A 24,992-nucleotide genomic window follows, 5' to 3' on the forward strand; every position below is an offset into this window, starting at 1 on the left:
TCAACCCTGCAATTACTTACCTCCTAACTTTTTAGTATATTATGTAATAAAGCCTTGAACTCGAAGTCACTTAAGTTGGGCTTTGTGCTACTTGCAGCCTAAATCATCACAAACTAATACAGATTCAGATGTCTTTGAATTCTGCATCAACGGTTGAATGTTTTACTACATACATTACTGCCTCTTTAGAGTAACCAGAGAATTCTTAATGTCTGTAGAGCAAGTCCTGTTTTAAAGAGTTCCTCACTAGATCCCAAGCAAATACAAGACCCTGGGCTTCTGGTCACAAGTTTTACACCCCCTTGTAGAAAACCCTTGCCTGTAACAGTGATGCTGATTCACAAACTCAAGTTTGAGAAGGCATTCCTCACCAGCACAGTGACCCGAAAGGGGCCTGCAATGCAAAAGGTGAAAAATTATGAAGGTGGTAATAAACTGATTAACTTGCACCGAGACAGCTCTCCCGGCTTGTGCTTCTCCAACCCCCTGAGGGCAGCATCCAAATCTTTCATCGTGTTGGCATTTAATGAGCCCTGTTGTATGCCAGGCATGGTGCAAGGCTCTGGGGACACAGAACTGAATGAATCATAGTTCTTGTCCTCAGAGCCTTATGGTTTAATAGACTTGCAGGACAGTGCCAAACCAAGGTAGCAATCAGAACGGGGGTATGGTGTGCATTGGGTGGTGGGTAGTCACTTTAACCTCGGGGCACAAAGAAATGGTTTATGGGATGGAGTGGGGGCTAGAGAAGAAGTTCAAAGGAGGCCTAGTGCTCATCAATGAGATTAGAGAGGAGACTGTAGCAGAGGCAAAGAGTGGGGAAGGTGGAGAAGGGAGAGAAAGGTTTTAAAGATTTATTTGGAGAGAGCACTAATACATGTATACCTCTTCTCCCTACCTAAGGGTGTTAGGCGCTACCTTCTTCTCTCCTCAAGCCCAGAGAGAAGGTTATCAGAGGGGAGCCTTGGAAAGCAGCATAGCATATGTGTTCTTTGAGGCTGGGAACCCCATGGACAGGTTCCTAACTCGTGCCCTTGCAGGAATGGTCTAGGACACAGAGTGGAGCAAGAGGGAGAGAGGGAGGGAGTTAAGGGCTGCATTTCTGCATTTGGGAAATAACACAGTCTGCTGGTAGGAGGCCAAGGAATAGGTAAGAATTTTCTATAGATCAAATGTTTCCTTTGGGGAGAGAGTGCGCTAAAGAGGGTAGTGAGAGTGTGGAGAACAGAGAACGACCCTGTAGGTGGTCCAGAAGAAGCAACAGCAGGGACCATACGACAGGCCTCGCCCCAGCCTGGGAGCTGAGGGACCCAGCAGGGGGCCTTGAGAGCCCAGAGGCAGCTGCAAACATGTGCTGGGTCTGAGAAGCAGGTCAGCCAGGATGGGGCCAGCACACCAAGTGAGAGCCTTTTTGTGATACCTGTTCCCTTGCCCTCCTCAACCCCTTCACCACAGGACTCATCCAAATCTGTTTTCTGGTGCGGACAGAAAGACTGCTTACCATTTAAGAACAAGCCGTAAAGTCATGGGGCATGCTGAAATGTTATCTCATCTCCTATTGAATAACTTTTACAGGAGACAAAAATTACTTTGTATTTTAATTATAGCATATAGAATATGTATATTTTCCTTCAGCATTTCATTTCATGCTGGCTTCCTCCTGTTTCAAACTGGACCTTTGGTATCTGGCAAAGTTCCAATGTCTTCCTTCTTAAATCTCTTGTCCTTTCTGCCATCTCTTCTGCTGAGGGAATGGTAGCCCCACACCTGCATAGTATTTTCCTCTTTCTTGCACACCTCTGAGATCCAGGGCATGAGATCCTGGGGCAGGGTCCTGGGTGAGCTGGAGACTATGGATCCTCATCACATTCCTGCCTGCTGACCTCACCATACTGCCCTCAAGGACTCTCTGTTCTTTTCAGATTAAATGCAAATGGATGGGCATGGTCTCCCCCCTTGGCTGGTGCCAGCCAGTCTGTCTCCAAGCCAATCAGTTGCCCTATCTCCATTCCAGCCAGAATCATGACAGAATCTCTTGTCCCTCTCTTCTCTTCCCACTCTTCAGTTTTTACCTCTCTCTCCCAAGGGCATGGACTGCAGTTTCCCAAACACACTCTTCCCTAATGTGATGGGAGAAGTCAGAATACTCCTGCTCTCCTTCAGTGGTTCTCAGTAGGGTGATTTGTCTCCCCAGGGGACAGTTAGCATTGGCTGGAGACATTTTTGGTTGTCATGACTTAGGAGGCTAATGTTACTGGGATCTAAAGGATAGAAACCAGAGATGCTGCTAAGCATCCTATAATACACAGGACAGCCCCCACAGCAAAGAAGGATCCAGTCCCAAATGTCAGAAGTGCCAAAGTTGAGAATCCCTGTGACAATAAGCAACATGAGGTCAGAAAATAACTCTTTGCCTTATTTTGTGACTCAAGTTGGATGCTCTTAACCATGTTTATGTCCAGGACACACCAAAAACTTGAGAGAGACTCTGGGTCCCTCAGAGTGGATGAAGAAACTACTCAGACACTCTCCATCTGAGGAAGGAAGGGAGTGGGTTTGCTCTAGTGGAAAATCACCCCCGTTTCTTCATTAGCCAGGGTTTTTATCCACTTCCCACATGCAGAAGTACTTAAGGAAAATATGCAGCCCTTCCCCAAATGGTAAGGAGTGAAAGGGAAATGCAGATCAATACAGGGTTGAAACATCCAGGTATTTTACACAAGGTCAAAAGCATTTCCTCTTACTTAGTCCTTCTATTCTTCACATTTTACTGACAAGGATTGAAAACCTGCCCTGGCTGGTTTAGCTCAGTGGATTGAGCGTCGGCCTGCGAGCTAAGTGTCGCTGGTTCGATCTTCCAGTCAGGGTACATCAGAGAAGGAAAACTCTGACTCCAAAAAACCTCCGCTGCCTTGCGGCATACCTCTTCAGGGGAAAGGCTAAGGGAGTAAACCCTGACAGAAAATCCAGAACCGGAGTCCCTAAGGCGGTTTGACGTTGTAGTCAACACCGGCAACTCCTGCGGCGCACCTGAAGCCAAGCTGTATTGACTCCGTCTTTCCCTTGGACCCTTCAGCTGCGAAGAGAGGGGGGGTCTACTGCATGGGCAACAGCAGACCCTCCATATTACCCTGCCCAGGCTCTGTAGCTTCAGCGTCATCGCAAGATGTCGATTCAACATGGGAGGAGACAGATACCGTGTCACTCCCGAGTCGGACTGCACAACCATTCTCGGCGGTGCAGATAGACTCTTAAGAAGCTACACCATCGTCTCTCGAGACGGACGGCTGCCGACGACTGACAAGGATTTGAGGCTTTACAGAGAAAAACAGAACAGGTTCCCTTTTCCTTAAAAGCCACTTTGTATTTCCATTCTATCTTTAAAATCCCCTGGAGGGTGGGATTCAGAGCAGGCCTGGAAGACAACCTGCTGGCTAAGGGCCCAGCGGGGGGCGGCTCTGCACAGTGGTCAGAGTCTTTTAAACCAAGCCTGTCTGCTTCCCACATCTCCCCATGCCTGTCTGTCCCCCCAAAAAACTGGCTGGCGGGACTCTGGATTCTAGGTTGGGAAGGGAAGAGGAGGGAGGTTTGGAAAGGGAGCCACCAGCCCCGAGTACCTTCAAGGGGAACTGTCACATAGTAAACCCCAGATGGCCATCCAAGACTCTCTTCCACATGGGAGAAGGATGCATTGAGTCCTGCTACCTCAAAGGTCAACTCTTCTGAGATGCCAAGAGCCACTGAGACGTTGACCAGTAGGTCCTATCCAAGCTCCAAGTGGTCAGAAGCCCAGGAGGCCCACAGCCCTGACAGAGGCTCCATGAAGTGGACTGTGATGTTTATGGAAGGTGCAAATATGGTGGTGTTGCTGGTAACTCGGATTTCCGGGTGGTGCATTCCTGGGCCCATCCATTGCTGGGCTGCTCTGTCCAGGGTCAGATTATAGGGGAGCAGTCTCCGCCGTGTGGTGGACTCAGCCAAGGTTATGTTATCTGACAGCACAGTGTAAGTCACCACTGTTTCTAGGTGGGGTAAGAAACATTTAAGAATTTTGGTAATAATCATGTAGTGGATTATACTGAAATAATTCCGACTCAAGCTCTGAATTGGGATTCTGAATATAGGCATGGATATGAATATAGCTATAAAGACACAAGTTAGGATATATCCTGACCCTGATTATTAACAATGATTATCTCTGAGTATTGGTTTCATGAGTTTTGGGTCCTCTCTGCTCATTTAAGTATTCTAATTTATTTATATTATGCACGTGTTACCCATAAACTTAAAAGTTTGTTATAAAAATATTAGAACATTTTGTTGACAGATATTTTGGGGGAGGGGGAGAAAGGCTGAAAATGGAACATTTTTAAAGTATATTTTATTGATTATGCTGTTATCGTTGTCCCAGTTTTTCCTCCTTTGCCCCCCTCTGCCTGGTACCTCCACTCCCTTCAGCAATAACCCCCCTTAGTTCATGTCCATGGGTCATGCGTGTAAGTTCTTTGGCTTCTCCATTTCCTATACTGTTCTTTGCCTCCTCAATTTGGCAGCCTCCCTGTGTTTGTTTCTGTCTACTGTATTAGGTAGAGCTGCTTTTACTCCCTGTTTTAGTAGCGTGGCCTATGTAGCAAAGACACCTGTAAATTGTGTGGGGTGGAGCCTTAGGTAATTTCCAGGACAGGGCTACCTACTTCATTGCTTTGTGGCTCTGTTTGTGTGGGGGGCTTGGAGAGGGGACAATGCTGCTGCCTGGCTTCTGGTGACTGCCCCACACTAGCCCCATTTCCAGTCACTTCACCCACTTCCCATATGTGATTGGCACCCTTCCAGTTGCTGCCCGGGGTTTACGTATGTTCTAAGACCATGTGGGCCCATTAAGTGGCAAAAATCTGGCAGTTTCTTCCACCACCCCAACCCCCAGTGGTTTTTACAGCCAGGGGTGATGGGGGTTTATCTTCCCGGGGCTGGAACTGTGGGCTGTGCAGTCTGGCCTGGGGCTGGGATAGCTCCCAGGGTAACCCTCCCAATTTTTATCCACCACATGTGAGTGTGGGACCTGCCATTATGCCACCACTTGTCTGAGCCACACTCCCTCTCCACCCCATCTCCACGACTTCTTTAAATCCTTGGTTGTCAGACTTACATATAGCTTGATGTTCTGATGGTTCTGGTTGTTACTTATTTTTGAGATCTGGTTGTAATTCTTTCTATGGTTTTGTCAGGAAGTGAAGTAGGTCTACCTACTTGGCTGCCTCCATCTTGGCTGGAAGTCTGGTAACATCTCTTAAGGGTGTGGCTGATGTTTATGCATGAGAATTAGCCTCAAGTCTTGTTTCAAGCAGGAATAAGACTTGAAGCCCTGTCCTTCTACTTCCACAGCTGCGTGCCTGAAACTCTGCCCAACAGAACTCAGCCTGTTCACTTCAAGATGGTGCTTCCTTATAGATTGGGGTTAGTTTTCCTAATTGAATGCTAAATATTGTGGTTGACTCTTAAAATATAATATAAACCAACAAATGAGGATTCTTCCCAATAGAAATTAAGCTAGTGTGTTCCTTGTTTGAGTGATGAGGAGAGGATACAGTGATGATGATGATAATGTAAACCTGAGAGAGAGTAGGAATCTTGACTTTCAGGTTTACTGCTGCCTTTCCCACACCTGGCAAAAAAGTATGCACTCAATTATATTTGCAGAATGAATAAATACAGGAAGGATTACTTTAAGCTTCTCCAGGTACACACAGCTACCATCTTCAGCCAATAAGCATACCAGACAGAAAGAAGCCCCAAGTACCGTATTCAAAGCCTGGTTAGAGCTCCTATAAATCACTACTCTGAATGAGGCTTCAGGGGGTGTGAGGTCATGTGAGGTCATGCCCTCACCTCTGCAGCTCTGTGCTGCACAGTTTACATTAACAAGCCTCTGTCTAGATCTCAAACTGGACCTGTGACTTGAGGAAAGGTGCTGCCTTGGGTAAGGATAGGTCTTAGCTGGGAGGGTCTCTACTAAGAGACAGGGTGGAATTCAAGATATTTAACAACTGAAACTGAATGGGCACCAACTAATTAGAATGGATGTTCTGATAAACCAGATTAGATGCTGTGACCAATCACAATGGACACTGTGACCAATCAGAAAGGATGCTGTGACCAATTAGAATGGACATTGTGACCAATAAGAAATGTTACTATGACCAATCAGAATGGACACTTTGACTAAGCAAAATGGACATAATGACCAATTAGAATGGCCTCTGCGACTAATTAGAAAAGAAACTGTGGCCAATGAGAATGGACACTAGCCCTAACATTTGCTATGGATGTAGCACTATGTACAGCTAAATTATCAGCCTTAACATGGGGCAACATAGTTGTGCCAAGTTGGTCAACACTTGCTGCACTGAGATGGACTCAGGCCCAGTTAGTAGCATGCTCAGTCCTATTCAACTCCCCCCCTTCTCTGCCCCCTCTAACAAGGAGTGTCTTATAAGTTCAGTTCTTGAGTTGGGATTGTGGGCATGCAAAGAAGGGCCTTTGGAAGTCTGGGAGCTCTCACTAGCTTAGTAACCTGAGACTTTGAACCTTTGACTCGGAACCTTTCCTCCATTTCTTCCTCTGTAAAATGGAGATAATAATAGTATATACCGGTGGGCTAGTGTATGTAAAGCACTTAGATCAGTTCCTGGCACAAACAAGGTGCTAAACAAATGAATAGCTGAAAAACTAACTTGATAAGTGATTGCTGTTAGTATTTATTAAGGCCTGGGAGTTGAATGGATAAATTTGGGGGAGGTCAAGGTTTCCTTGACCTTGACCATTTCTGCAGACTATCCTCCATTGAGCTTCACCTGAATCCACATAGGGTCCCCAAAGACAGCCTGGCAGAGAGGACTGGCTCCTGACTTGGACAGGCCAGAGCACCCAGTCACACGGAGTCTCTTCATCTTGTCTTGAATTGTCACTTGCTTCTGAGCTGTCACATGCCACTCACTAGTTGTGTACTCGGCAAACATCATGGATTTCCCGGGTATTGTGAATTGGTGGATCATGTTGCTAGACGAACTGCTGGAAACAGAAATGTTACCAACATTGAGAACATGAATACACATGCATTTACACGTGTGTGCACACATGTAGTCACCTGCCTCACAACTTTTCTGCTCTGTAAAGATAAATGGATGAAGAAGAAGATGCTACAAACCAAGCTCTCATTGTTTGCAAAGGTGATAATGAAACACCCTGGAGTAGGTAAGAGTGGAAGCAATAGCACTAACCCACCAGGGAGTTGAATATTTTGCTGCAGGTCCATTTTCTAACTTTTATTACCTCTGTGACTCACATAAATCCCTCCTCTGGGTCTTCTTGCTTCATCTGTAAAATACTATGTCTCAGCTTATCGTTCTGAGCCTTATTTTCCCCACCTGTAAAATGGATAAAATTCCAAACATATCAAAATTATGGGTTTGTTTTGCTTCTCATTTTCCCAGGGGTACTAATTAAAAACCTCTAAGATCATCTGCAAAGATACACATCACCTTCCCTCCTGACCTCCTCCCCAGCTTTTGACACAGTCCTCTAACTATATGTTCTTTGAGACCTCTTTTTCAGTTCCTACAATGTGCCACCTCTTGCTCACCTCAAGGCCTGCAAGTGCACTGATCTTTGCTAGGAAGGCTCTTGACTGTCTCTTTGCTCATGCTCATGCTCTTCCTTTGGTTCTCAGCTCAAACATTACTTTCTCAGGGAAACCCTCCTTAGGTTCCCTTCACTGCCTGAGCTTTGCTGCTTCTCCTAGGTGACTCACTCATCCCTTGCGTGCTTGCTTATTCACTGTCATCCTTCCCTGCTAGGCTATTAACCCAGTGTCTGTCTAGTTCTGTTATATGCCTGGCACCTAGCACAGGGCCTAGCACATAGTTTGTGCTTGGGAAACAGTTGACAAATAAACATGTTTGTGAAAAAACTTACACAACAGTAACCTGGTTCTTGGTGCTGGCCAAGATGGAGTAAGCCCACCACAGCCTATTTCTTATATTGATTACACAGAAGCTACCTAAGAACTCAAAAGAAGAAGAAGAAAAAAAAGCAGACTGGGAGGAAAGTCAAAATTTTAAGACTCACCATGAAGATGGGAGTTTCCTGTTTTGTGTCTTTTTAAAAAAAAAAATCTTCTTTATCTTTTGGCTTTGTCCCTGGGTCATGGAACTGCACAGTAAGTGAATGAAACAACCCCAAGAGAAATCCCCTTGGTTTAGCCAGAGAACCAGGAAAAGGGATTCAGTCAATGACTCTGGGGGTACAGAGAAAATACCCATTTTTGTTTTGTGCCATTTCTCCCTTTTCCTACTGGCCCTGTACCAGGCTCTCCTCTCTCAGAGCTATGCTGACCATATGCGGTGATGCAGACATCTAAATCCACAATTAAAAAATCCATTTTTCCATTCAGAGGAACCATGAAAATGGACCTGTGGGAGCTAAAGACTGTGTGGAGGATATCCTGAAAAGAAGAGAGCTAGAGATGAGGATTCCTTAATTGTGTGTATGACCAAAAAAAAGCATGAGCTCACTCACAGACTACACCTATGTAGAACAGACCCAAAGAAAGAGCAAAGGCTTTGTGAACTAAACTAGAACATAAACCCCCAGCCCAAGTGGTACGTGAATGGGACAAACCCAAACAATTTTGAAAACTGAACTGACATGAGAACCACCACTCATAGAAGGCAAGTCAGAATGTGTAGTCCGAACCCACCTGGGTTTGTTACCTACTGAACCAAAACTAACAAAATTAACATTTTCTAGAGGATTTTAACAGGACCCAGAGTCACAGAACCTACTGTTCAAAATGTCTAGAATACAATCCAAGATTACTTGATACACAGAAATCAAGAAAATAAAATCAGATTTCAAGGGAAAACATAATCAACAGATAGATGTCAGTTCTGAGATGGCTCAGATGTAGGAATTATCACACCAAGACTTTTAATCAGCTATTATAACCATGCTCTATGAGGTAAAAGTAAATGCTGTTCAAATGAATGAAAAGATAGACATTTTCAGCAGAGAAATAGAAACTATAAAAAAGAATCAAATGGAAATTTTAGAACTGAAAAACACAATATCTGAACTTTAAAAATTCACTGGATGAGCACAATAGCAGAATAGAGAAAAGAAAGAAAAAAGTCCATGAACTTAAAAATGGAGGAAGAGGAATGATCCAATCGGAAGAACAGAGAGAAAAAATACTAAATTTTTAAAAACGAGCAAAGCTGATGCAATTTGTGTAGTACTATCAAAATGGAAAAATTTGTGTCATTAGAGCACGAGTGAGAAGAGATTGGTGTAGAAAAATGTATTTGAATAATTAATAACTGAAAACTTCCAAAATTTGGCAAAATACATAAAGATTCAAGAAGCTCTGTGAACCCCCAATGGGGGGGGGAATGTAAAACCATACCCACACACATAATAATCAAACTGCTGAAAAATCAAAGATAAAAAGTCTTGAAATCAGCCTGAAAAATATTACACATTATGCACAGAGAAAATGGTGATTTGAATGACTATAGATTTCTCCTCAGAAACCATAGTGGTCAGGAGACAGTGAATGAATGACACCTTTAAAGTGCTGAAAGAAAATAATTGTCAACACATAATTCTATATCAAGCAAAAATATCTATTAGGAATTAAAGACCAAAAAATAGTTTTAGAAACTGCTGTCAGCAAAGGGAAGATACGCTCGGGATAAAAAGAGAGAAAGACAACAACTTAAAAGTTTGTGCTATGATCCTATGAATTTGTGCAACTTCACTCCTAACCCAACAGAAATGTGTACATATGTGCACCAAAAGACATGCACTGCAACGTTCATGGATGTACTATTTGCAATACCCCAAATGGGAAACCATTCAAAATGCCTATCAGTGCTAGAATGGATAGGTAAATTGAGGTATGTTCACACAATGAGATGTTATACAGCAATAAGAAAAAAGAAATCGTGATTATACACAACAGTATGGATAAATCTCATAAATATATTATTAGTCCTGGCCAGGTAGCTCAGATGGTTAGAGCATCATCCTGATTTGCCAACATTGGCAGGTTTAATCCCTGGTCAGGACACATACAAGAATCAACCAATGAATGTATCAATAAGTGAGACAACAATCAGTGTTTCTCTTCATCTCTCTAAAATCAATAAATAAAAGTTTTTAAAAAGCACTATTGAACTGAAATCAGACACAAAAGAGTACATACTTTAGGAAATTTCATTTATATAAGTTTCAAATACATGTCACACTGTTCGATGATGTTAGAATCCTTGGAGGGCACTAGTCTGGGAGACTGGTCATATTTTGTTTCTTGATCTGGGTGTAAAAATTAATTAATCTGAATCCTTTTGTGCACTTTCCCTGTACATGTATTATGCTTAAATAAAAAGTTTAAAAATTGGTTCAAGGCTCTGTCACCCACTGATTTATATATACTGCTTTGATATTTGACATTAATTGGATGCAACTTAAAAAGAAGGCAGAGAAGAAAGCTCACATTTTTGGTCTTTGCTTATAATGTCCAATTGTTTAGAACGCCATAGTCTGTTTCATTTTATTTGTTACTCACAAATTGCCAGCCAGCTTGGTGAATGAAGCCCTCTGACCAAATCGGGCAGTGTGATGGAGTGAAGAGGGTAGGGAACTGGAACTAAGATCTCCCAGGACTCCTAGGGTTACCTGGATAACCTAATGACTCCATTAACCTCTCTGAGTGAGTCTCAGTGCCCGTGTCCATAAAATGCAGTGAGAGCTATTCCTGCTTGGCTTGTAAGGTTTAAATGATACCATGGCTGAATAGGTATCTGGCATGTAAGAGACTCAAATATTGTAGCTCTGTATATAACAGGATGACATTTATGCACTTAACCTATTAAAAGTAATATATACTTTTATATCGTCGGCGGCGGCGGCAGCTGTCCGTCTCGAGAGACGATGGTGTAGCTTCTTAAGAGTCTATCTGCACCGCCGAAAATGGTTGTGCAGTCCGACTCGGGAGTGACACGGTATCTGTCTCCTCCCGTGTTGAATCGACATCTTGCAATGACGCTGGAGTGTCCTCTCCAGTGAAGCTGAAGCTACAGAGCCTGGGCAGGGTGATATGGAGGGTCTGCTGTTGCCCATGCAGCAGATCCCCCCTCTCTTCGCAGCTGAAGGGTCCAAGGGAAAGACGGAGTCGATACAGCTTGGCTTCAGGTGCGCCGCAGGAGTTGCCGGTGTTGACTACAACGTCAAACCGCCTTAGGGACTCCGGCTCCGGATTTTCTGTCGGGGTTTACTCCCTTAGCCTTTCTCCTGAAGAGGTATGCCGCAAGGCAGCGGAGGTTTTTTGGAATCAGAGTTTTCCTTCTCTGATGTGCCCTGACTGGAAGATCGAACCAGTGACACTTAGCTCGCAGGCCGACGCTCAATCCACTGAGCCAAACCAGCCAGGGGTATATACTTTTATATAATATTAATATAATAGTAACAATTACCCATTTGCTAGAATCAACTCTGCACCAGTTATTTTTTGTAGTCCCATTTACTTTTTAAATTACTCGGTGAGTATTAGTTAACACTGTCAATACTAGTAATCACCGATCATATAACTCAGTGGCCTAAAGATTCTTATATATCCTTTGTAGTGAATGCAATGACGTGCCATCCACAGTCCACCCTTTAAGACCAAGGCCTGCACCCAGCCCCCTTCCCCCACCCCTCAGCATTCTGGTGTGACAGGGGCTGAGGGATCACAGCTGAACCATCTCCAGGAATTCTCCTTTGCCACAGGAAGCCACCTCTCCCAAGGTGACGGCCACTCCCCAGGTACGTCCTGCATCCAATGTCAGTGATGCTTGTACTGCTACTGCATCTCAGTCCAACTTCCACCCCTACCCCATCTTAGTATCCCCCAGGAAACCCGTACCCCAAATCAGAGCTGTTTCCTGGTGCTTAACCTGCATTTGATCCTAAAAAATAAAAATCTCTTTAAACTGGCAGGTATCAAGACTCCTCATCAGCAGACCCCTTTTGAGTTTTCCAGCACCATCTTTCATTTTTCCCACATATCCCTGAACTCCGTGTACAGCGAGGTGCTCACAGTTGCCGGGGGAGGCTGTGCTCCCCGACATCCATGACTTTGCTTTCTCTACATCCTCTGTTCCTTCCTCCTACTTCTGGTCCCCCACCAAAGACTTCAGCCTTTCTGACCATCATCTTCCACAGCATTCTCTCTTCTGCACCTCCCAACAGCCTGTGTACATCTGAGTCACTTCTAAGGCTTATGCTGGCTTGTGAATGATGGATTTTTAAGGAAGTCACCCTCCCTCCCCAGACTTGGTTGTGCGCGGAGGTGACTGAATGGATTGAAGAAGAACGACAATTCCCGGATCTGTCAGTAGGTGGCGCTGAGTTACCTAACGTTAGACTTGGACAAATTTCACCTTTCGCAAATTGTTCCGTACGGCACATTACAATTTCAGAAAGGTAGAATCAAAACAACCTGCCATGCAAATGCACACAAAACATGGGTAATCCAAGGCGAGAAGGAGCTTCTAAAGGAGCAGTCGTTGGACTGTTATTACACCGTTTCTATTAGAGGTTGGATTCTCCCCATCTGCTCATGTTATTTATCTACAATGGACATAGAGCATCCGATTTAGGTCTTAGCCTAAGGAGGAGTTAAACAGAAGTAGGAGTCTGTACACACACATAAAAGAAGGACACAGTGACGTCCACACAAAGTATGGGACTTCTGTACACTTAACACTCATGCCATTGAGTGCTGAGGCTGCTAATACTAATTAGAAACTATCAGAAATATATTTCCTAATATTAAAAATGATAGAGAAGGTGAGCAAGTAGTTTTAAGGTCTAACAAGTCTTTAAAGGAGAGGAAATTGGTTTATTTAGGTGGGGTGATGGTGGAGGGTATTGTTATCTATGTGTTTTGAAAGAGAAAAAAATGCCAGTCACTTTCACGTAGAACTAATGCCCAAAGGAATTGCAAATGTAAAGCATTGCTTATTATTGTTTGTCTTATATTATGAGAAATTCAATCACACAGCGAATTCCAGAGAGTAATACACAAATACCCTTAGACTCACCATCCAGAGTTGACAAATATTTCCATTTGTTCCATTTGTTCCAGTTTTTAACTACTGTTTGTTTATTACTATAAAGTCCTTGTGTAGCCCTGGCTGGGTAGCTCAGTTAGTTTGAGTGTCATGCCAGTATATCAAGGTTGTGGGTTTGATCCTCAATCAGGGCACATACAATGAATGCATAAATAAGTAGAACAACAAACAAATCAATCTCTCTCTCTCAAATCAATAAATAAAGTTTTTAAAGTCCTTGTGTAACTGAAAGTCTTAGCAGGGCTAAAGACAGTGAATTTTAACATGCCAATTTCTAGTTTTGGAAAATTCAGGGGTCAAGGATTGTGTAACTTAGCATTTGTTGTCTTATTGATGAACTGGTAACAAATGGGGAGAAACCTGCAGAACAATGCCATGTTTATTTATATTACTTAAACATTTACTCCCCAAAGCATCTTCACATGTAATTTCTCATTTTACTCCAATCAAGGCAACCATCAATATAAATGTGACAGTGAAAGGAACAGAAACCCAAGACCTGGGCTTATTTCCAGGTCCAATATACTAACAGTGCCTGGGATTAGAACCCCAGCCTCTGGACACCATTTTGTTTGGCACAGTGCCTGAGACCTAGGAGCACTGCTGAACTTAAGACCTGCCCTCACCGGAGCAGACCTGGGCTGTGGACAGGGCTGCCCCCTGTTTGCCTCACCTCACCCCACCCCATCCAGTGCTTTCAGAAATGCCAGCACCCATGGGGGTAGAACTGAAGATACCTGGGGGTTAGAAGAATGGCTTACAAGTCTCCATGATTTCCCAGGGGATCCATATTGAACTTGGGGTCCCTGTAAAAAACCTCAGAATCCAAAGAGGATCTGGATTTTCTGCAACAGTCTGGGGCACCCCTCCTGCTGGGGCACCCAGCAGGGCAGAATGGGGTTTACGCAGACCAGGTAGGACTTTGAAATGTTATGAATTCTGGTTTAGCTACTATCAGGATAGGAAGATGACTTTCCTGGAGGATGTGGGGGAGGGGGGCAGTGCCCTCAGGCCCTGATGCTGTCTGCTGTGTAATCCACCATAGGCCTCTGAGCCTGAGCTCTGCTCAAGACCAGACAGTCCTGCTTGTACAATATCAGAGCACCACCATTCACTAGCTTTGAGGCTTGAGCAACACCACTGTTCCTTTGTAAAAACAAGATAATAAGTATCTAGCTCAGCAAACATCCCATGCGAATAGTATGAGCCACATGTGCAATTTTAAGTTTTCTAAAAGCCACACTGGAAAAAGTAAGAAAGGGGTTAAATTAATTTTAGTAATTTATTTTATTTAACCCAATATATTCAAAGTACTATCATTTCAATGTGTAATCAATATAAAAATTATTAGTGAGATATTTTACATTCTTTTGGGGGTGAGGGGGGACTAAGTCTTGAAAATCCCATGTGTATTTTATATTTATAGCATATCTTAATTGAGAACAAGCCTCATTTCAACTACTTAGTGGCTCACGTGGCAAGTGGTTATTTAGCACAGCTCTAGCAAGGTTGTGTGTGAATACTGCTTGGCTAGATTATTATTAATGTTGCTACTATTACTTTTATTATCCTTACCAATAAAAAACATTCCCATACCCAGGTGAATATCTCCTTTATCCCATTACCACTCCTCAGGCAGTGACCCAGGAGAGATTCTCCACAGAGCCAAGCTGAAACGACCCAGTTCTCCACGACTGTTCATGTGGCCTCCATCCTGAGAAACTGGTGAGCACCAGTTTCTCCCATTCCCATATGTATGCTCCTTTGTTGTGTGGCTCTGCCATTTCTTCCATCAACAAGTGTAGTCTGTTTCTCCACCTGTTAAATCTAGGCTTTGCCATGAAATTTGCTTTGGCCAATGGATCATTTAAAAATGCGACATCAGTAGAGATTAGAAGTATGCTTGCACATTGGACTTCGCTCTCACCTGCCCCAGGAACTCTTCTGCCACCACCAGTGTTAGGTGTTGACCAACAAATGCACTTAGCTGACATTCAGCTGACATGTGAGTGAGACCTTTCTAGGCCATCCATTCCCAGCTGAGCTAGTCCAAACAAGAAAGTCCACCTGGCTGACTTAAAGAACCATGACAAATAATAAGTATTATTGTAGGTTTTGGGGTGTTTTGTTATGTAGCAAAAATTGACTGATACATCCTGATTCAAGGCTTAGAGAGTCCTCTTACCTGGGGGGTAGTAAAGATCAAACATATGGCCATCCCCAGTACTAATTATACAGGGCAGGTTTCTAATGTAGGGAGAGAGGAGCCACATCAGGGAAATGGTGATATTGTCAAAGATGAAACTCTGATTGGGCACCATCAGCTGCAGGCCTGAAGATGAAAACACAAAAGGCTGTGTACCATTGCAGAGCAAAACTGCATTAAAAATGACACTCACCCTGATCAGGTAGCTCAGTTAGTTAGAGTGTCATCCTGATACACCAAGATTACAGGTTTGATCCTCAGTTAAGGCACATACAACAGTCAATCAATGAATGCATAACTAAGTGGAACAACAAGCGATGTTTCTCTCTCTCATCAATAAAAATAAATAAATAAATAAACCCTGACTCTTTTAGAATTTAAAAAATGTTAGTTTTACTTTTTAAAGGTCTTTTGCATATATATATATTTTTTGTTTGTTTGTTTGTTTTGTTTTGTTTATAGGTAATGCATGACCACAGTACAAAATTTGAAATGTATAAGCTCCCCCTTCCACTGCCATACCTCAGGGCCCTGGTTCTGCTCTCCAGAGGCAACCACTGTTGCAATATCCAGGGTCACCTCGCAGAAATATCTACATATTCACAAGCGTGTACTCTTCTATTTATACAAATGGTTCTTACTATATTCCTTATTTGACACCTTCCTTTTTTTTCCACTTAGTATATCTTGGAGATTGTTCTATATAAATTCAGTTAGAGCTGCCCTGTTCTTTTTAATAGTTGCACAATGTACCATAATTTATTTAACCAGCATTTATTGATTGTCCAAATGTATTTTATAGTGTTTAAAAAGACAAAAGGCAAAGAAGCACCTTTAAGAAAATCTACTTGGCTGTGGTGGCTGATGATTCATTGCAGGCCATTTAGTGCACATTAAATTTAACAAAGCCTTGAGCTTCAAAAGTTGGCATGGAGGATGGGGTGAAGAGTAGAATTTGCTGGGTTTCACACAGCCCTGGGCTAATTTGTGCAGCATAATCTTTCCTTTCTGAGCACAAATGAGAAGGGAGAAGAGAAAAGAAGCTGAATGCAAATTAAAAGAGCTTTCACCAGGTCCTGATTCACAACTACCCAAGGAAAAGTCACATGCAATGAGGCCCCTCTGGGCACAGTTGCAGGTGGGGACTTCTGGATCTAGTCCCTCCCTTCACAAATCAGAGCCTGATTATAATCAAAACACACTGATTCACAAGCTGACAGGATATTTGAAACAAAGCTGGGGCAGAAAATCTGGACCATGTGGTTGCCAGACCCACCTCACCCCCCTGTCCAATGACAACAGCACTGGGACAGGCAGATCTCCAAAGGTTACTCTTTGTCCATTAGCAAAACCACCAAATGGAAGGTGCTGCCAAAACACGTGGCCTCCTCTTCCCAGAAAACAGAATTGAGACACCTTGCTCACTTTTTTTAAAAAAAATCTTTATCTGAGGATGTATTTATTTATTTTAGAGAAAGAGATAGAAAGAAACATCGATGTGAGAGAAACATCAATCAATGGCCTCCTGTATGCACCAAAACTGGGGATTGAACCTGCTACCTAGGTCTGTGCCCTGACCTGGGATTGAACCTGCAAACTTTTGGTGTACTGGATGGTGCTCCTACTAACTGAGCCACCCAGCCAGGGCCACCTTCCTGTCTCTTATTCCACTCAAGCATGTCCAGCAAATTAATATTCCCAGTAAAACTTGTCTTCCATGCCACCCTGCCCTTCCTGTACCCTCCCTTCTGTACTCATCGACTCTGCTCTCCTGGATGGCCCCTGGGGACCCCAATGTTCCCTGTCTCATCTTTTCCCTTCAGAGCTCCTTGCACCATTACACATGCCCTCAATAGAAGTTGCTGTTCCAACCGATGTAATGTGTTGGAAAATGGCATAATGTGGTTTCACAGCCAGAGGGGAGACTGGAGCTCTCATACACTGTTAGTAGCGATGTAAATCAATACAGTGATTTGGGAGGGTAATTTGGCAATATCTATTAACATTTAAAATGCACATACCTTGTGGCCCCTCATTTCCACTACTAGGGATCCCTCCCCTCAAAATAATCTCAGGCACATGTCAAGATATATGCACAAGAATGTACAAGAGGGCACTGCAGAGTGACACACAACAACAAGAGATAGGAAGCAGACTAAATGTTTACCGGTAGGGTAAATGGTTAAATAAATTTTGACATAATCTTATGATGGGATACTATGCAGTTATTAAAAGAATAAGCTAGTGACTTGGAGAGATGTCCAAGATATATTATTGAGTGGAAAAAAATGAGTGTAGACTAATATATTTTACATAATTATATTTTTATAAAAATATACATATATAAATTCATACACAGCCATGTCTATGAAAATATGTTTAAAAGCAGTAAGAATTTATTCTATGGGGATTGACTGTGGGAGAAGGAGTGGGCTGAGTGGGGGAGCAATGGGGTAAAAAGTGGGACAACTGTAATAGAAAAACAATAAATAAATAAAAACAATTTTTAAATTAAATTAAATTTTTAAAAAATTAAAAGAATTTATTCTAAACAGTTAACAGTGCTTTGGTTATGCGGAATAGGCTTGCAGAACTAAAGGGAGGGATTTTGCCTTCTTGATTTATAAAACTTCTGTAAACTGTGGTAATATGGGTTAGTTATTTTTATGGCTTTCAAGATCTGTATTTTTAAAATGTCTCTCTGTGTACTAAAAAGGCAGCCTACAGGAAGGCTGGTGGTTGAATGGTTATGACGTGTGGGAGAGATATTTTGACTCCTTTCAATCAAATAAGCTTGGATTTGTCTGTTATGTTTATTGGGTCACCCTATGAGATTTAAATTGAAGGGTCCTGGGGCTAAGAAAAAGAATTTAAAAAAAAACTTCTGGCTTGACAGCTCATTTCTGCAATAGGACCCCAAGCTAAGCCAGGCCGTGCACAAGACAGCAGTTTCAGGTTAGAAAGTCTCTGAGCACACAGTCAATCCGCCCCCATGGGTGGATGCTCCCTCTGCTCCGAGGGGGGCTGGACCTGGCATTGAAATAACAAGGGGATTCCCACACCCAGGCAAGCTGAGGACTCACCTTCCCAACACTGGTACTGCACCCACAGGTAGCTGCGCCAGGTGGGGCACAGGTCTCCAAAGAAGGTCCCATTTGCTGTCACTTGGCATGCTGGCAGCCCCTGGAACTGTCCTGGAAAGCACCCGCATCCCAGCAGAAGCAGGAACCATGTGAAGGACATAAAGGGATCGGTTCAGATAGGGATGAATGACCTTGCATTTGTTCATTCACCCACCCTCTGTCTGACAAATGTCAACTGGTGTCTACTGAAGACTAAGCACTGTTCTAGGTACCGGGGGAGAGAGAGAGAGAAGCAGGATTCCTATCCTCAAGTAGTTCAGCATCCAGCCCAGTGGTTCTCAAACTTTAGATTGCACCAGAATTCCCTGGTGGCCTTATGATCCAGTAGATGTGTGGGCCCCACCTGCCACTTCGTCCTTGACGCTGAGCCTGTTGCATTCCTCCAGCAGGTCCAAGGGGAGCCCAATGCCCTGGATACAATAATGGGGAGTCTGGCACCCGTAGAAGGCATCCTGGATCTGGATGACCTCCCTTGACCCACAGTGCATGATGGCATTGAGGCCCTCTCAGGCCAGACTCTGGCTGACACCTGGAAGAGGTAAGGTGACACCTAGGAAGCTTGTGGTCATGGATGGCCAAGTGCCTGGTTGGTGGCAAGTGGAAGAGTCTCGGGGGTCAGGCCTGGGAGATGTGAGGACACAGTGGAAGCTGACTAAGCAGGGGTGGGAGTGTGGCTCTGGAGCCAGAGTGCCCAGGGGCAGATCCAGCCCGGCCGCCCAGTGCCTGTGTGGCCCTCTGCAAATTGCTTAGCTTCTCTCTGCTTCCTCTGTAAAGGGGGCAGGCTATACCATACTCCGTAGGGACAGTAAGAGGATCGAATCAGTTCTTACATTCAGAATATGGGCTATTCAAGCGGCAATTATTACTCCACCTATTTCAAGTACCTTCCTTGAGCCTTTTCTGAAAACAACGCCTAGTACATCATAGATGCTAAACAAGCAGTTGCTGAATGAATGAGTGATCTCAATGAGTTTTCATGCCAATCCTATGAGCTGAGCTATTATTTTCCCCATCAGGAAAATGAGGCTCAGTGAGGTCATTGTGCAAAGACCCCACACCAGCCCCGCTCCTGGCACCTGGCCCGTGCTCAGTAAGCATTTGTTGAAAAAGAATGACCTGGCTCAGGTGTGAACAGCCAGAAAGTGGGAAATGCTGCATTCAAACTCAGGCCCATCTGCCTGGTGGGAATGCCACAGAGTAGGGGTTGAGGCCAAAATCTGTGTTCGTTTTCTGTGGCTGCTGTAACAAATTACTATCAATTTAAGGCTTAACACAGCACAGATTTATTGTATTACAGTTATGAAGGTCAGGAGTCCAAAAAAGGGTCTTACTGGGCTAATATCAAGGTGTGGGCATTCCTTCTGGAGTCCCTAGGGGAGAATATACTGTCTTGTCCAGCTTCTAGAGGCCACCTGCATCCTTTGGATTGTGGCCCTTTCCTCCATCTTTAGAGCCAGCATTGAAGCATCTTCCAGTGTCTCTCTCTCCCTCTCTCTGGCCATAGGCAAACCTAATTCAGGTCTCATCTCTGGCACTTCCCAGTTGCATGGCCTTGAACAAGGAACTTACCCTTTCTGAGCCTCACTTTTCTTTGCTTTATAATGGGCCTACAATAGAATGGTGGAGGGATTTCTATTATGATGAGTAAGTGTACATGGAATGTCTAGCTCAGCGCTGGAACTTCTGCTTGATACTTGTTAATTCTTCATAGTGTGACCTCACGCCAGGGCTCCAAGACCCTGGTGGCTGACAGAGTCTGAGAGATAGGCTTGAAGTTGGGGTGGTGGAGCGAGCAGGGACTTAAGGGGGCTATGATAAAAAGAGAGGGAGCTTGCATAATGCACAGACCAGGGAGGGCTTCCTAGGAGCTTCCATGTTTTCAGAACTAGTCAGGCAGAGGGAGTTAAGCCTGTATGTACCTATTTAAAGCTGGGGGAGGGAAGAATGGAGCAGAGGCTCCTCTGAATGTCCAAACTCAGGATAGGACCTAGGAGCCAGGAGCTTAGAACCAGGGAGGAGGCTGGACCCAGGAAGCCCAGAAGCTTCTATTAAACCTTGTGGGTCAGGGGACCAGGAGGAGGCTCAGCTCTAAGACCAGACCCCACAGCAGTCACCACCTGGTGGGCAGGACCTGGTGTGCAACCACAGCCGACTCCTGCAGGTCTCTTATACACAGTCCACAGGGTCTACACTGGCAGTCAAGCATGGACAGCAGTTAGGAAGGGCACAAGAGAAGTCGGAAGTTGGTGAGATGTGGGTATGGGGACTCAGACCCAGGCTGGTCAGGCAGCAGGAGTCAAGGGTGAGTGAGCATTTCCCCCTAGATACAGGTATATGAGGAAGAAAGACAGAGACAAGCAAGACTAGTAGGCAGGTAAGTGGACAGGGAGAGAGAGGATGTGAGCTAGAGAGATGGAGGGAGATACAGAGAGACTGAGCATCACATGGACAGAGACAGGCAGGCAGGTAGAGAGAGACAGAGAGAGACAGAGACAGAGAGACAGACACAGAGTGTCACACAGAGAGGAGTGGGCATTTAGAGAGACACACAGAAACAGAGACTGAAATAGAAGTGGAGAGACAGAGACTGAGAGATAGAGACATGGAGAGAGGCAGACAGAGAGAGAGAGAGACAGAGAGAGGAGCAGATAGACAAAGAAACAGAGACAGAGAGACAGAGAGAGACGGGCAAAGGAAGCAGACCCCACAGCAGAGGCCATCTCACCAAACTTGCACAACTCTGTGCAGCTGTCTGAGGCAGCCCACCTAGAAGAAGGGTCTCCCCCAATGCAGCCACAGGTTTTGGGAGCAGGAGAGGCCTGCCCTTCGTGCCAGTGGCTATAGTTCACATCTGAGGTGTCTAGCCAGGTCCCCAGCCCTGAAATGGGAACACGAGCACCAAGACTTGGAAATGTTCTTCTGATCCTTTATATGCACAAGACTTGCCCCAGCTCAACTCTTTGTGTGTGGTAGGTGCTCAGGCAGTGCTGACAGGCTGACAGCCTCTCTTTGCCATGCCAGCGAAGGGACAGCTCCTAGCCGTTATCTCCCAACACTGAAACATAAGGACTCAACCTGAACACTGGGAGAGCCTGTACAAGAGGGTTTGACCGAATAAATGATGCTTTCAGCCTTGTGTGTTAAAAGTGATTTCACACAGAAAAGGGGCCCTTGTCAAATACATCTGGGCACTGCTGAGTTAAAATGGAAGCAGTTTTCCCTATAAGCTTCAGGACTCTTCAGAGCCTTGAACCCAATGATGTTACTCGAAGAAATATATGTGTGTGTGTGTGTGATACAAAGGTATTTCAAAGACATTAGAGATCTAGAAAACACTAGAAATAAAACAAGACTCAAAATGTATTTTATTCATATATCAGCACTTGTGAGTGCTTGAAATCTATTTACTTAAATGTCATCATATTGCACACAGCATCCTGTCCCTTGCTTCTTAAATAACATTACATATTGAAGGTTGTTACATATCAGCCTACCCAGATCTGTCCCCTGTAGATTTAAAATATGAATGGGCGTTCAATATGCAGAAATCCACATATTGCTGCATCTACAAAGCAAGAACCCATTCAAGAGCAATTGCCTAAAGACATATTGCAGAATTTGCATCTGTTGGCTATGAGTGTCCCAAAATGAGCTTGTTTGTCTGCTCCTTTATTAAAGCATTTCCATCCACTCTGGTATGTTTCTCTGGGTGCTTAGCCCAGACCAAGTTTCTTGTTTCTAAAACCCCATAGCTTCCACAGAGCAGCATGAGATGGCGGGACACTGCCCTTCCCTAGATGTGTCATCTTGAGCAAGGCAGTTCCTCTCTCTGGACTTCATTTTCCTCACCCATAAAATAAGAGTAGCAATGCCTACCTCATGGGGCAGGTGTAAGGATTAAATCCTAAGATTTATTTGTCTGTTCTTTGATATGTAGGGCACTGGGGAAATTTTGGCCAGGATATGGTTCCTTCCCTTGAAGAGCTTATTGTCAGCGGGGGGAGGACACCTACATAACTAAAGTCATGCCAAAAGGGTTCGCACAGAGGTATGGTTAAGGTCCCACAGATGTGTAGAGAAGGACTCACCTGGTCGTGCTGGGGCTGGGAGAAGGAGCCTCCCAAAGTGAAGGGTAAGTGAGAGTTCCTGGGAGAACCATTAGAATGAGACTAATGCGAACTGAGCCGTGCTAAGCACTTGACCTGCTTCAGTCTCATAGCAAGAGGAGTGGGCGGGGTATGGAAGACACGTGGAAGTGCTTTGAAAATAGCCTAGTAATTATTTTCTAAGACTCAGTTTTCTCACCTGTAAAATAGAAACAGCAATAATAATTATATTACCAGTTATTGTGAGGATTCAACATGATAATGGATATGAAGCACTCAGAATAGTGCTGCATATTATTTTAGCAAAAAACAAATATTTCATAGATAATATTATTGGGCATATGCCAAGAAATGCAAATTTCTAGAGTGTCAGCTATGTGCCAGATTCTGCGCTAAATACTTTGTATGAATTATTTTATTTGATCTACAAAACAACCAAAGGGGAGAGTTTCCTTACCATGAGAATTGGGGCATATGAATTTGCACTATGGAGCTTTGGGTAGGAAGCTATGGTGAGAACTGCAGTCCCAGGCTCCTGTAAAACTTAGTTATCACAGCACCAGTTCCCTGGGAGCCCAATCCACCATTCCCTGTCCTGAGAGATGTGCTTCTGTAGAAACTGCTGAGTGCCTTCATCATGGATAAAGACCAGATGGCCTCCTCGCATCTCACACCAGTCCTGGGCACCATAGAAAGAGCAACCCAAATGCACAAATTCATAGCAAGAGTTTCTGAAAGCCACTTGGCTGTAAGGGCAAAAGCTGCCCTCCTCTGACTCAGCAGTAAAGGCCACAAACCTCAGAGCAAGCCTCAGAAGGGCCAAGCCTGCTGCGCTTATCCCTGAACCACCCCTGGAGACTCTGGACAGAGCTGGCTCTCAGTCCTTCATATGCTGTTGCCTTCAAAACCATCTGCCATCCATCTTTCCTTCTCTCTTTGCATCAAATAATAGTGACTGCCTCTTGTTTAAGAAACAAAGACTCAGGATGAATGTGTCTTCAGGTTTGCTCCCCCAGCTCTTTGTTTAATGCCAGTTCCAGATACAATTAATTTGCAAAATGGTATTCCAGAGAAAGATAAAGCTGCTATATCACCTGTCCTTTTGTCATTCGGTCAACTGTTAGCTTCTGATAAAAATTCCTGGCTGTGGGTTTTATGTCATTACCCTTGAAGGCCGAATGCTTCATTAGAAGCTATCAGCATGTGGGAAGTGTGTGATAAAAGAAAAATGGCAAGAAAGTTAGTTATGGGATTGTAAAAAACAAAACAAAACAGGTTGTACTTATATCCAATCTTGTTGTCTAGAACGGCCACTGTGCCTAAATGATACCCATTTTCTCCAACATGGCTTAAATCCTAAAGGAGATCCATCCCACCCACCCCCGCCCTGCCTCTGATTCATCACATTACCACTCATGCCTGTTAGATAATAAAAATTTCCTACAAAATTTATTTGATATTATCATGGAAATGAGCTTTAAAAACTTCAAATCTACCCATCCTCATCCAGTGTCTAAACCCTTCAGTGGGTGTCCAAGGTCTATGCATCAAGTTCAAATTTCTTAGCTTTATGTACAATGCTCTGTGTGACCCCAGACAAGATTTCCAAACACATCTCCCAAAATGTGGGGAACCAGGCTCTCTTACCCAATAGAAGAATAAATCGGTACAACCTCTATTGTGGGCAATGTGACAATATTTATCAAAATTTAACCCCCTCTCCCCAGCTGTTGATTCCTTCCTAGGAAGCTAAGGCCACATGATGCCCTCACTTCATCCAGCGACTAGCACTGTGCCTGGCAGCGCCCGCCCAGCACCCACCCACATCATGGCCTCCATTTCAGAGCTCGCCTGCATCTACTCAGACTTCATTCTGCACAGCGATGAGGTGATGGTCACAGAGGATAAGATCAATGCCGCATTAAAGGAGCTGGTATAAATGTTGAAACTTTCTGGCCAGGCCTGTTGCAAAGGCTCTAGCCAAGGTCAACATCAGTAGCCACATCTGCACTGTAGGCTCCACCCCTGCTGCCCCAGCTGAGGCGGAGAAAGTGAAAGCAAAGCAAGAAGACTCTAAGGTATCTGATGATGACACTGGTTTTTGGTCTTTTTTCATTGAGTGTAACACACTCAATAAAAAACTGAACTCTGAAAAAAAAAATTTGTGAAAGCACAAGATTTGTAATTACCAATTCCAGTTCTAGGAATTTCACCTACAGCTAAATTCATACATATGTGAAATGTCACATGTATAAGGTTATTTATTGCAGAATTTCGTGGGAAGGAAAAATTGGAAACAACCTGCATGGCCATAGATAGGAAATTGGCTAACAAATGTGGTACATCCTACAAACCCAATGAAAAG

General features: G+C 44.1%; 1 pseudogene; it reads right to left on the reverse strand.

The window, feature by feature from the left end:
* Positions 1 to 24,044, reverse strand: part of LOC149994274 (polycystin-1-like protein 2) — a 100,963-nt pseudogene extending 76,919 nt beyond the window's left edge.
* Positions 24,045 to 24,992: the final 948 nt, after the last annotated feature.

The sequence above is a fragment of the Furipterus horrens genome, unplaced genomic scaffold (genome assembly GCF_987537825.1).
Source record: "Furipterus horrens unplaced genomic scaffold, mFurHor1.1.pri manual_scaffold_13, whole genome shotgun sequence".
Lineage (NCBI taxonomy): Eukaryota > Metazoa > Chordata > Mammalia > Chiroptera > Furipteridae > Furipterus > Furipterus horrens.